This window comes from Cygnus olor, chromosome 5 (genome assembly GCF_009769625.2).
Source record: "Cygnus olor isolate bCygOlo1 chromosome 5, bCygOlo1.pri.v2, whole genome shotgun sequence".
NCBI lineage: Eukaryota > Metazoa > Chordata > Aves > Anseriformes > Anatidae > Cygnus > Cygnus olor.
The window spans coordinates 57168722-57179641 of NC_049173.1; the positions used below are offsets into that span (position 1 = coordinate 57168722).

The 10920-nt window shown below is 36.4% G+C and overlaps 1 long non-coding RNA gene across 1 annotated transcript in view; it reads right to left on the minus strand.

The window, feature by feature from the left end:
* LOC121070358 overlaps nucleotides 1–5054 on the minus strand; it is an 88729-nt gene extending 83675 nt beyond the window's left edge. The window contains exons 1-2 of the long non-coding RNA XR_005820022.1: nucleotides 4228–5054; nucleotides 3735–3788 (exon numbers count right to left, since the gene is read on the minus strand). This is a non-coding gene — a long non-coding RNA (uncharacterized LOC121070358). The remainder of the gene's footprint in view (nucleotides 1–3734; nucleotides 3789–4227) is intronic.
* Nucleotides 5055–10920: the final 5866 nt, after the last annotated feature.

Consider the following 10920-nt stretch of genomic DNA (forward strand, 5'->3'; position numbering starts at 1 on the left):
TACTACCTATTGGCTATCCTTTTTGCTGGGTCAGACATTGTTGGCCTACTAAAATGGGGGAACCAGTATCCTTTAGCACACAGGACAAGGACTTTTAATTGCTGAGGTTTGACCTAGTATTTTCAGATTTTTTGGTACACGAACTTTGCTTTTTGTGATGTTGTGAGGAACTTATCTATGAGAGTTCCTTTTTCACAACTGAGTATGATTCCATCATCAGTCATGGCTAGAGATCAAATTACTTTTGGCATATATCTTGTATCACAATCTGGCCACCGAGTACTAAACCAGTGTTTCACAGAAATTTCTCATCATTTCACTAGATACAGCACGGTTGTAATTTTAAGGGTTTCATTTCAACTCACATGTAGTGTTTGCACAGCTGCGGGAAAGCACTAGGAAATGGGTAGCAAGGCAAACTTGTGAATTACATTCCCAGTGATCATAAAGACATTATATACTGGATATTTTATGGCTTCTGTCAAATAAAATTTGTTAAAATGAAGGTTAATCAGGCTTGATAGAACCTCTTAGGTTTTTTTTTCCACACATCACAATTTTCAATATCATTACTAAACGGTATACTGAGTATCTAGGCATATCATCAGCTAACTACCTCATCTTTGTAACCACTTATTAGCTTTATAAGTCTCATACAGATTTCTTCACAAAAATCATCTTCCAAACTCATCTTACAATTTGCAGGGTGCTCACTTTTACAGATTAAATAAAATATAACTATTATTTTTGCTTTTCTTACAATGTATAACGCTGCTAGGCACCAGATGCACAGCCCATACTATTAATTTATTTGTGATACATTTGTGTCCTGCTCAAAGTGATGCTGGATTGAGGATATACAGGCTGCTAGTGACTGTCCTACCAGAAACCTGCACAAGAATATATACAAAATATATCTTTATATTTCCAAATACATAGATATAATATACATTTCTGCTTCTTGCCTTTCTCCATATTGCGGTACAGATGGAGTTAGTGATGAGACACAGTAACAGGTAATATCCGATAGAGAGGTGCAACATAGATATGAAGGTCTGCACTGAAAAATTAGTATGCTGTTCTCACCTGATGTTTGGGAGGAACTGGAAGCCAAGCAAACAGAAATTTAATTTGGACTGACTGGCATGGCTGTGCACTTAAGAAGTGCAAAAAGCATGATTCCTCTGTTTTCATAGTACTTGGAGGTATTTTTTAATGAAAGTGAAATTATAATTCAAACTAGGATTGTAATGAAAAATATCCAATATAAGTCTCAAAATAATGTTGTGACAGTAACAATAATGGTAGATACAGTTTATTTCAAGACACAGCAAATGCTGCAGAAGTTGTGAACAAATGGCATATGGTAAACCCGACCTAACAGAGACCTGCACTGTAGATATTGTCATCACAGACAGTCAGTATATACAATGGAAAGAAGCATGAAATTCTAGCGCACAAGTTGTCTTTCTAAAAGATATGTAACTGCACCCTGAGCATGCCAATATATGTTCATTGATATAAAGGAACATAGTGGGAATAGTTTACAAGGTAGGTGTCTAAAGTTAGGTGAGATGAAACCCAAGGCACTTGACTTTTGTTTTAATTTTGCCTCAAATTATTTGAGACAAATTTGAGGAAAGATTTTGATTTAAACAGATCAGCAGCTTCTCAAAATTCACCTTCTTTCGGGCATATCAAAAGTTGTTCACTTAAGAAAAAAAAACACAACACTTAAAACCAGTCTTGAAAGTACACAGCAACCAATTCTTCACATTGCAAATCATGTTGCATTTGAAATCCATGACACAGGCTCTCATCCCTCCACTCCCTTCTCCAGCAACTGGAAGAACTTGTCTTTCCAAAAAGCTGGATTCTGCACTATGCCTCAGGCTGCAGTGAGTCAAGCTTTCATATGGGATTGGTTGAATGGTTGTTTCTTTTTTGCCTTGTGGTTTTTATTTTTTCTTCCCCTAAAAAACTACCAAAGGGGCTTGGGGTGGACTTACAGTGTAGAAAAGTTAACCTGTTCCTTAACTGCTAACTAAGAGAGAGGAAAATGTTTATGAAGCAATAGCTGCTCTGTACATACTACGTATGAGAGCAGTATTGGATTTACAATTGGTTATAGGTTCCTCTATTGCCAAAACTTTTTTTTTTTTTTTGGCAAGAACTTTTTGGTGTACAATGTTAGTTCCAAACATTGTTTGTGTTTGGTTTATGCTCTACAGTAATCTTTTCTTATAGTTTTTAGCTTTTTAAAAGTTCATATTGCCAAAGTACATTTAGCTGCCTGGCAGAGCATGTCTTTCAAACTCATAATCAAGAACAACAACGTGGCAGCAAAGATAGAAACAAAATTAAAACAAAGTGGTGGAAAACATAGTGATCTTGTTTCCAGATAATATTTAATTGCATGTGTTTGAGACACTGCCTCTTATAGCAGTGGATCATCAGTGTAGTAAAAGCAATACTGTCTATGCTAGCCATTACAAGAAAAGCCAGACAATGGCAGTCCTCCCTTATCACTCAGCTATTCAGTGTAACTGAGCCTGCTACATCCTGTTTCATGTGTGTTTTTACATGGCAATCAAAAGCGTTTATTTATGAAAGCTACTAGCTTTCAGACATGCTCTAACATTGGCAGAGAGAAGTTACTTAGCTTGTCCTAGATCTAACAAATAGTCAGAGGCAGTTAGATATATAACTCAGGAGGTTTAAATCAAGTTCTTTAATTTCATCTCAAGACAGCATTCTTTAGCCACTATACTGTCTCAGTGTTAATTAAAGAGTATTCTTTGGAACTCCACAAGCTATACTGAGGTAGACAAGAATTATTTTTTGAGATCATGATTCAAAAGCTTATGATTATTCATTTTGCTTCCCTTTTGAGTTAAGAAACTGAAGTGACACTAAAACTTAGCCAAATGTTTTTCATAGATATAAAAATACACATATTATATATAATAAGACTCCGAAGAAGTGCATTTGAAATCCTTATGCAAATAAAAATATAATTTCATACATGTTTCTACTCTTAAAACAAGTCCCAAGATAAAACAGAACAAAAGTGCTTCATAGCACTAGAAGAAAGAGGAAAACAAACCCCTGGATACACTTTGTAGATCATATCATGAACTTGTGAGGCGTGTCTTTTATTTACCAGTGATTTTGACTAGAAAGTCTAGACAGCAAATCCTTTTTATATAGAACTTAGATATAACTTACCATTGAATATACGCAAAATTAAAAGGAAAAAGTAGCACACTATTGCAATACTTGTATTACAAATAAAGTCAAAATGCTAAGTAAATCTAGTACTCTTCCCAGCTAGCCTCTAGGTTGATCACACTGGGAAATAAAATTTGCAGTGCACAAACATCAGTCACCATCCATGCATGTCTACTCTGCCAAACAACTGTATGCAGCAAAACCTTAACAGTAACATAGATGCTAAAGAACAGAACTGTAAGAATAATTAGGCTTTTAGCATCAGTTAAGGAACTACATTTTCCCTCTCCCCAAGATACCATTCAAACTGTGTCCAAACCCAAACTAAAACTGTCCTTACCAAGGTAAAAAGCCAAAAAGATTGTTCGCTCAACATCAAACTTGCGACATAAAACAGTTTGTGTCGGTTACTATAAACAGAATATAAGATAATTAAAAGATTTTTCACTAAACTTCTGAAAAAAAAAATCAAAGCACATTATTTCCCAATAGTCAGCACTTACCATGAGTATCAGTGATTTCTGTTTCTTTCTTCCCTGTATATTCAGGTGAGTGACCTAGTGGAGCAAATGACAATAGATTACCTGGAGATATTTAATCCCTTCTGCTGGAAGTACTTCAGTTTGCATATATAAGTAAAAGTTCATGGATCAAAGACTTGAAACTCCTATATCTTATCTTCTAGGCCAGTGGCTCTAGAATCATTACTACTTGTAAGTTATCTTATAAAAACTAAAAATGAAAAATACAGATTTCGACAGCAAGGCCTGAGGGAGATCAAATACTGTAAATTTATTAGTAAGGAAAGTAAATTAACAATAAATCATCTTTCATATATAGAACTAGACATGAAATAGATCAACGTTTTAACTGACTAGATCAAATAACTGTTATACGCAATTATGCTTTAAAAGTATCACAGGTTTATGGGTAAGTTTAAAGGTATAAGTCCACTTTTCAATAGTTTTAAAAGGCATAATGTTGAAGTTTAGTCACCTTACTCCCATGTAAACGGTTCAATCCTGAAACCTTATACCTCTGAAGCAGTCTTAGAAGAACCCTAACAATTCTATGAGCAACACACCCAGGCCACCTGAAATAACAAAACAAAAAAAAAAAAGTGTGAAGGTTTTTTTCAAATGATTTGTTTGTTTCAGAATCTCTCGAAACACTACCAGCACATCCACTGCATTCAGGAGATCACATAAAACCTTACCAATTATCAAAGCCATTCAACTTAACCAATACAAAAACAAAAACAAAGAGATCGTGGTCAGTGTTTAAGCATGGCCTTGATTAGTAGTTCAATAACAACTTCAGCCTGAAGAAAAAGAAGGGAAGGGAGGGGAAGGGAAGAGAGGGGAATCAGAGGCACCTGGATCCTAGAGTTTCTCCAAACTCTGGTTCCTGTATCTTTTGTATTACTAGCAGATTAAACCAGTATGATAATTCTTCCCTTGCTAAATTTGTTGGGGTTATATTGCTCCCTTCCACTACACCAAGCATGTTAATACTGTTAAACAGACTTGCCCTACCATCTTCAGGCCTGAGGAGAGCAAGAAACAATGCTAAGATTTGGAAAGCCATTTGAGGTTGAAGTACACACAAGAAAACTAGGAAGTTTCGTACAGTCTATGTCAGCTGTGATAGGGCTCTTGGAACTCAGGAACCACAGCCATCTTGCTTTCTTTCTGGGTACCGATCAATACGCTACATAGTTTTCAGTAACTTATTTAAAGATGGATGCACGTGTCAACATAAAGAGGAAACTGAAGAGGTTTCTTCACACCCTGACCATCTTCTTAACTAAGACTTATGAATTTCAGATCTGCACAATGATACAAGGCGGCACTGCATAATAGAAGTTCTATTTTCTTTTTTCTTAGCATGTTAATGTGCCATACTAATATTAGTACTGAATGCAGAGGTCAATAGTGTCAAGCAAAGCAGGAACAGCTATGAAAACAAAGCCAACCCTGCTCAGCCAAAATAAATGTTCTCCTGCCAACTTGGATATATAACCTACAGGTTAAGTCCAAATCTCACAGTCAAGTCCAAAACCAAGTACCTTCTCTACCAGCCCACTCAAAACTCTGCAACTTACTTTCACAAACTTACAGGAAGGGATGCCAGACTAAGATCTCCTTCCTGTTTTCTTTTAAGGGAGCGCCGAGGGTTGGGAGCCATTGCTAAGGTACAACAATGTACTGAGAACACTGTGCCTCAGCAGCAGTACAGGCAGAAAAGTGCAGAGTCAGACTGAAGCGATAGAGAAAACATTCTAGCATCTTTTAACATTTTGACTTTGCTGCTTTACTTATTTACAACTTGTTGCCTTAATCCCCAAACACATAACCCTGCATTGTTTAGGTAACACATGAAAGGCAAAGATGCATCTTCCACTGAACCTGTGCACAAAAGCACCTATTAAAATATTCTTTTCTGTGTTAACCACTTACCATGTTTAGTGCTAGCAATATTGAAACCACTGCACTTGTGACTTCAGTAAAAGAAATCAAACTCTGAGTTTTTTGTAACAATATCACTAACATAATCAAACCCACCAGCAAAGTTAACCACCACATAGTTCAGTAGATTTTGACATCAGTAGCTACAAGTATCTCAGTTTTTGAATCACCCATCCTGCCAATTTTCCATAAATGCAAATTCGCCTTTGAATTATTTACAATCCCTGCTTGATTCACTAAGTTAGACCAAGCAAACAATTAAGTCCAGATACTAAGAAAAACTCTTTTGCAAAATTTTATGTACTTAACTACAGTTACAGAAGATTGCCTAATAGGTCATTGTAAAATGATTTACTTGTGTAAAAACATGAACATAACTTTATATGTGAAATGGAGGCTATGCTAACTGAACAGGTCTTAAGCTCCTTGCCTCAAATCCAGGAAAGCATGACAGCTTTAGCCCTGCTTTATCAATGATCTCTCTAGCACATTTCAAGCTAATCAAGTGTTTATAAGCTTTACTAGATCAGGGTGCTCAGATTTCCTTTTCATTACTGAGTTGAAACTAGGTTCATCATGTTGCCCAGAGGACAGCAGGCTGGAACACTTACCTTTTGACCACAACAATAAAGGACGGAATCTTCCATATTTACTCACAAAAATCTCACAGTGAAAACGACATCTGGACTACTGACAGCAAGTCAAGAAATTAATTTTACAATTAACCATTACACTGGCAAAGACATTATTCAAATCTGATGCATTACTTGGTTCAGATGAGACTTTGGCTCCACACCAGAATCAGTAACAAAACTTCCATCAGTGAAGCTGTATTATGTTACATTAATAGGACTACTTTCTAAGAATGCAACGCTGCCTACAATAATAGCGACCTCTTACTAATCATATTTTCTTCTCTGATTTCTTTTGATCCACTTACTGCTTGTAGACTTTCAACCCTGAAATATCAGTGTGGATCTACTGACAATTATTGGAAAGTCATGTTGTTTTATGGAGCACCTACACAGTAAAACTTTGAAAAACAGCAAAGGCTCATAGAAGATGCAATCCTTCACAGTGAGATTGAATGTGGCAGTCTATTTATGACTGACAGACGGAGAGGAGGAAAGGCTCTGCATACTAGAAGGATGCCGCGGCCAGGATTTGGAAATGGTCTGTGAATTCTTAGAACCAGAAGTCCCACAAAAACAAGGGGATGAAAATAAGCTGAGCTTCAGTCGTGTATTATTTTAGTAGCATAGGCATCAAGATGCAAGATCTTGGATTGTTTCTGAGTAATTCTAGATTCCATAACTCGATCTACTGTGAAATTTCATGAGTAGAGAAATCCAGGACAGAACTTGAAAGTATAGAATGCTGTTTAACCTTACAAAGCGTTAACATTTTATCCTTCTAACATTTGAGAAAGAATGGTGTAAATTAATTATCTGCCACAACAATATGAACTTACAGCTTTCTGTAGCATATAATCTTAAATTACGCTATGATGCCAGGAAATTTTTATTTTGTGGTTGATATCCTGTTGGAAAAATTCCAAACAGTTCTTCTCTTCTTTGCTCAGCAAAAACACTATGTTGATTGAATCAGAGCCAACATGTACATTCATGAGCTATCTTGCCTCAACCTTATTTGTAAACTTGTTAGGACAGAACTGTATGTATGATGCTATAGATAAGATACAGCAAGGGCCTCATTTTAAACTTCCTATTTAAGTCCACTTAAAGCTGTCTCTCTCCAAATGAAACACGTTGTTTTGATTCTGAAGACAGGATAAACCTTTCCACAGAAAATTTGGTGGAGGAAAAACAATACCATCTATGGTTGGAAGAGAAAAGGAATAATAGCTTTCAACGTTTATTAGTATTTTCTAAAATCTCTAAATCAGAATTCCAGAAAGTACTCGGCCAAATTATTCTGGCTGGGGCATCTGAAAAAAATCTACTAGACTTCAACACTTACTGATGTATCCCTATTCCTGAACCAAATATGCACTTCAGATTTATTTAGCCCTTCTGCCTGGGTACAGACATGAAATCATGAAGGACCACTCTATCTATTTCAGTGTAGGAATGTCTGTTAAGTTGCCATTTGTCACTATTCAAGCCAAGAGAAATCTTGTCAACTATGTGTTACAGCAGAATTGAGCCATGGATTCTTTCATACTCTGCTAATATAAATGCTGTCAATACCTATCTTTATATGATAGATCATTTTACCTCAAATAAACACCCTAATGCTTATTTGTTAGAGCATTTACACAGTATAAATTCAAAGTCATAAATATACACTCATGTAACTAAGTCAACACACCTTACTGGTGGCCACCTGCTATTTCAGAAAAACTATCCCAGAAAATATTAACATGATAGCATAGGGCTCCTCTTCAATGACAGCAGGGTCCTAAAAAATCAACGTAGGTTAAGCCAAAATTCATCATTCATATTATGGTAAAATGCTGTGCTTTCATCTAAATGCTGATGAGCGTCTGGTAGCTTACGCAATTGTCAAACTTCTTACTCACATAAGGTATCTCCACATGGGAATGTCAGCAGGAGAGATTGACAACTAATATGCTAATCCACTGGTTTCAAAACCAATTCATCATGGACTCCTTACAACAGAAGGTGGACACAGAGTTCTACGTTTTGATGATAATGTGCAGACTTCTTCTGTGAAGCCCATATACTCCTATTAAACAGAAACAGAGTTTGACACTCCACACATTTTGTGGATTCCAAATTTCTCCTGTTTATAGTCAAATTAATAACAAATAAATACACAGAATAGTACATGAACAATTAAACATATTTTCTGCCCTTTAAAAAAAAAAAGTAACTTGCAGTGAAACAAAAGCTTTACATACTTCAGAACATCAAAATAACCTATAAACAACATTAAGAGAACACTATATTAAGTCGTGGCAGTGACCTTGCTAGTTGTTATTGCTTTTCACGAGAGCTGCATTAGGCATCTCTAATTCACTTACGTATTAGAATAAATAGGTTAAATTACTAAATAAGTACAGCATAAAAAGACTTTTTTTCTTTTACTCTACATGCCCTATGACAAATACTAGACTGCAGAAATTCATGTACTCTTAGCAGACATTCATTAACTAATATAATGATCATTCATGTTATACATTACATATTCATAAATGTTTTACACTTTATTTGCACACTGTTACAGCAGAAAGTGAACGGTCCCATCATGGACACTGTTGAGCTTATCTTACAAGACAGTAGAAGTGAAATGCATCAGATCAGCCTGCGCACTCCCAGTATGTGATAAACTGGTGTATATATTCATATGTATGTATGTGTATGTACACAGGATAGTATTAAAAATATGTAGGTCCACATGGAAGTGGTTACAGCTCTCTGACACAGGTCTATTGAGCATAGCCTGAGTTTTACTAGTGGTGAGTCAGACTTAGTTCCTATTTCTGTACTACTGTCACTAAGAACTAGGGCTGCTGGCAGGAAAACCTCCATCTCCTTCATGGTAAATAACAGCTTTTTCTAAGCAAGGAGAATTGCACTCTAAGCCACATCTCTGCTTGAAGCTTGCCTGCACCTTGATAAGCCATCTCGCAGAATTGCATCACTTAGTTATGCTACACACTAACAGATTATTCTTCTTGGTAATACAGATGACTTAAGGCAGAGGCCAAGTTCAGAGACCCAGTAAGAAACACTTTTTAGAAGTACAGAGGCTCTCATTGCCTATTTAGATATGCAGTTATTAACATGGGTATGTCATGCCCCATGTGCTTTTAAGTACGTGCATCCTTTTCCAGGACAGTGACAGTTACTGAATGCTTAACCAGTAAAGTAAAACTAGGCAAGACCAAATAAAAAAAGCACTTATATTTTATAAAAAAAGATAAGGACAAAATGTTAACACTTAAGTACAAGATGTTTGGTGGTGTTTTGTTGTTCTTTTTTTTTTTTCTCCCAATGATAAGGAATGATAAGGGTAAAAACAACTTAATGGCTGAAACTGTAGTAGGTTCATCAGTCCCCATACTTCATTGTCTCCTTGTTGAATGGTAGCTTTATTATATCTTTAAGTCTAAGTACAGGGCCATGTATCTACACCACATAAATATCTCTACTAATGACCACATTTAAAAGCAGTTTTCTTCTATTTCATATAAGGTTGCTCACAGGAGGCAGAAGACATATTACACACCATCAATAGTGACTTCAATGATATAGGATATTCTATCCCTATCCTTATCCCTATCATATCTGGGCTGAAAGGTTTGCAAAACCCAAACAATGTTTTTCCTTTCTAAATTGATCTTTTACTTCCCTGCTAAATTTTACTAACCAGTTCTCCAAAGTGGATGCTATAAGTAAAAAAGACAAAAGTTTTTGGTGCTTTTGATGTTTCTTTCAGGTAGTCTGAAAAAATGCAATTAATGCACAGCTGTTCTGAGCTTATGCATGAAAGCAACCAAGGGATTAAAAGACTCGATGCATCAATAGAACATGTTGACTCTGGACAGCTGTTTTCATAAACTCCTGTCACCTCTGACACAAAGCTAAACACATCAGAAAGACAGGGTTAAAAAACAATAAAGTGTTCAAATCCTTCTGCCATATAGAAAAACCTACAGCATCAACACAAACACTACAGTAATTCCTGCACTTTTGTCCTTCCCAATTGTTTCAGGTATGATAATTAGAGATATGGATAGTAACATGAAGAACAGCTGAAGAGACCGCATTTATTCAGCCTAGATAAGAGAAGGCTCAGTGGGGATTTAAACACAGTCTTTGACCATCTAAAAGTTAGCTATGGAGAAGACAGGTAGCCTCTTCGTTAGATTGCATGGTGACAGAGAGAGACGATGGGCATGAGTTGCTCCAGAAGAAATTGCACCTGTATATAAGAAGAAAAATCTTCATCATGAGAACATCTTCCTCACTAAAAATGTTCAAGATTCAGATTGACAGGACCCTTGATAATGCATTTGAAAGGTCTGGTTTCAACAGAGGGCTTGATCAGATGATCTCAGGTGATCCCTTGCAACCTAGACTCTTCTAGAAGCACCTCCGCTTGTCAGGTCCTCTACCAGCTGTGTCAGGAAGGTCAAGAAGTTATCAATGCACTCCAGAAACTCCCTTGACTGCTGTACTCTGCTTTCTCGCCCTTCCAGCAGATTTCAGGGTCATTCAAGTCTCCCTGTAAG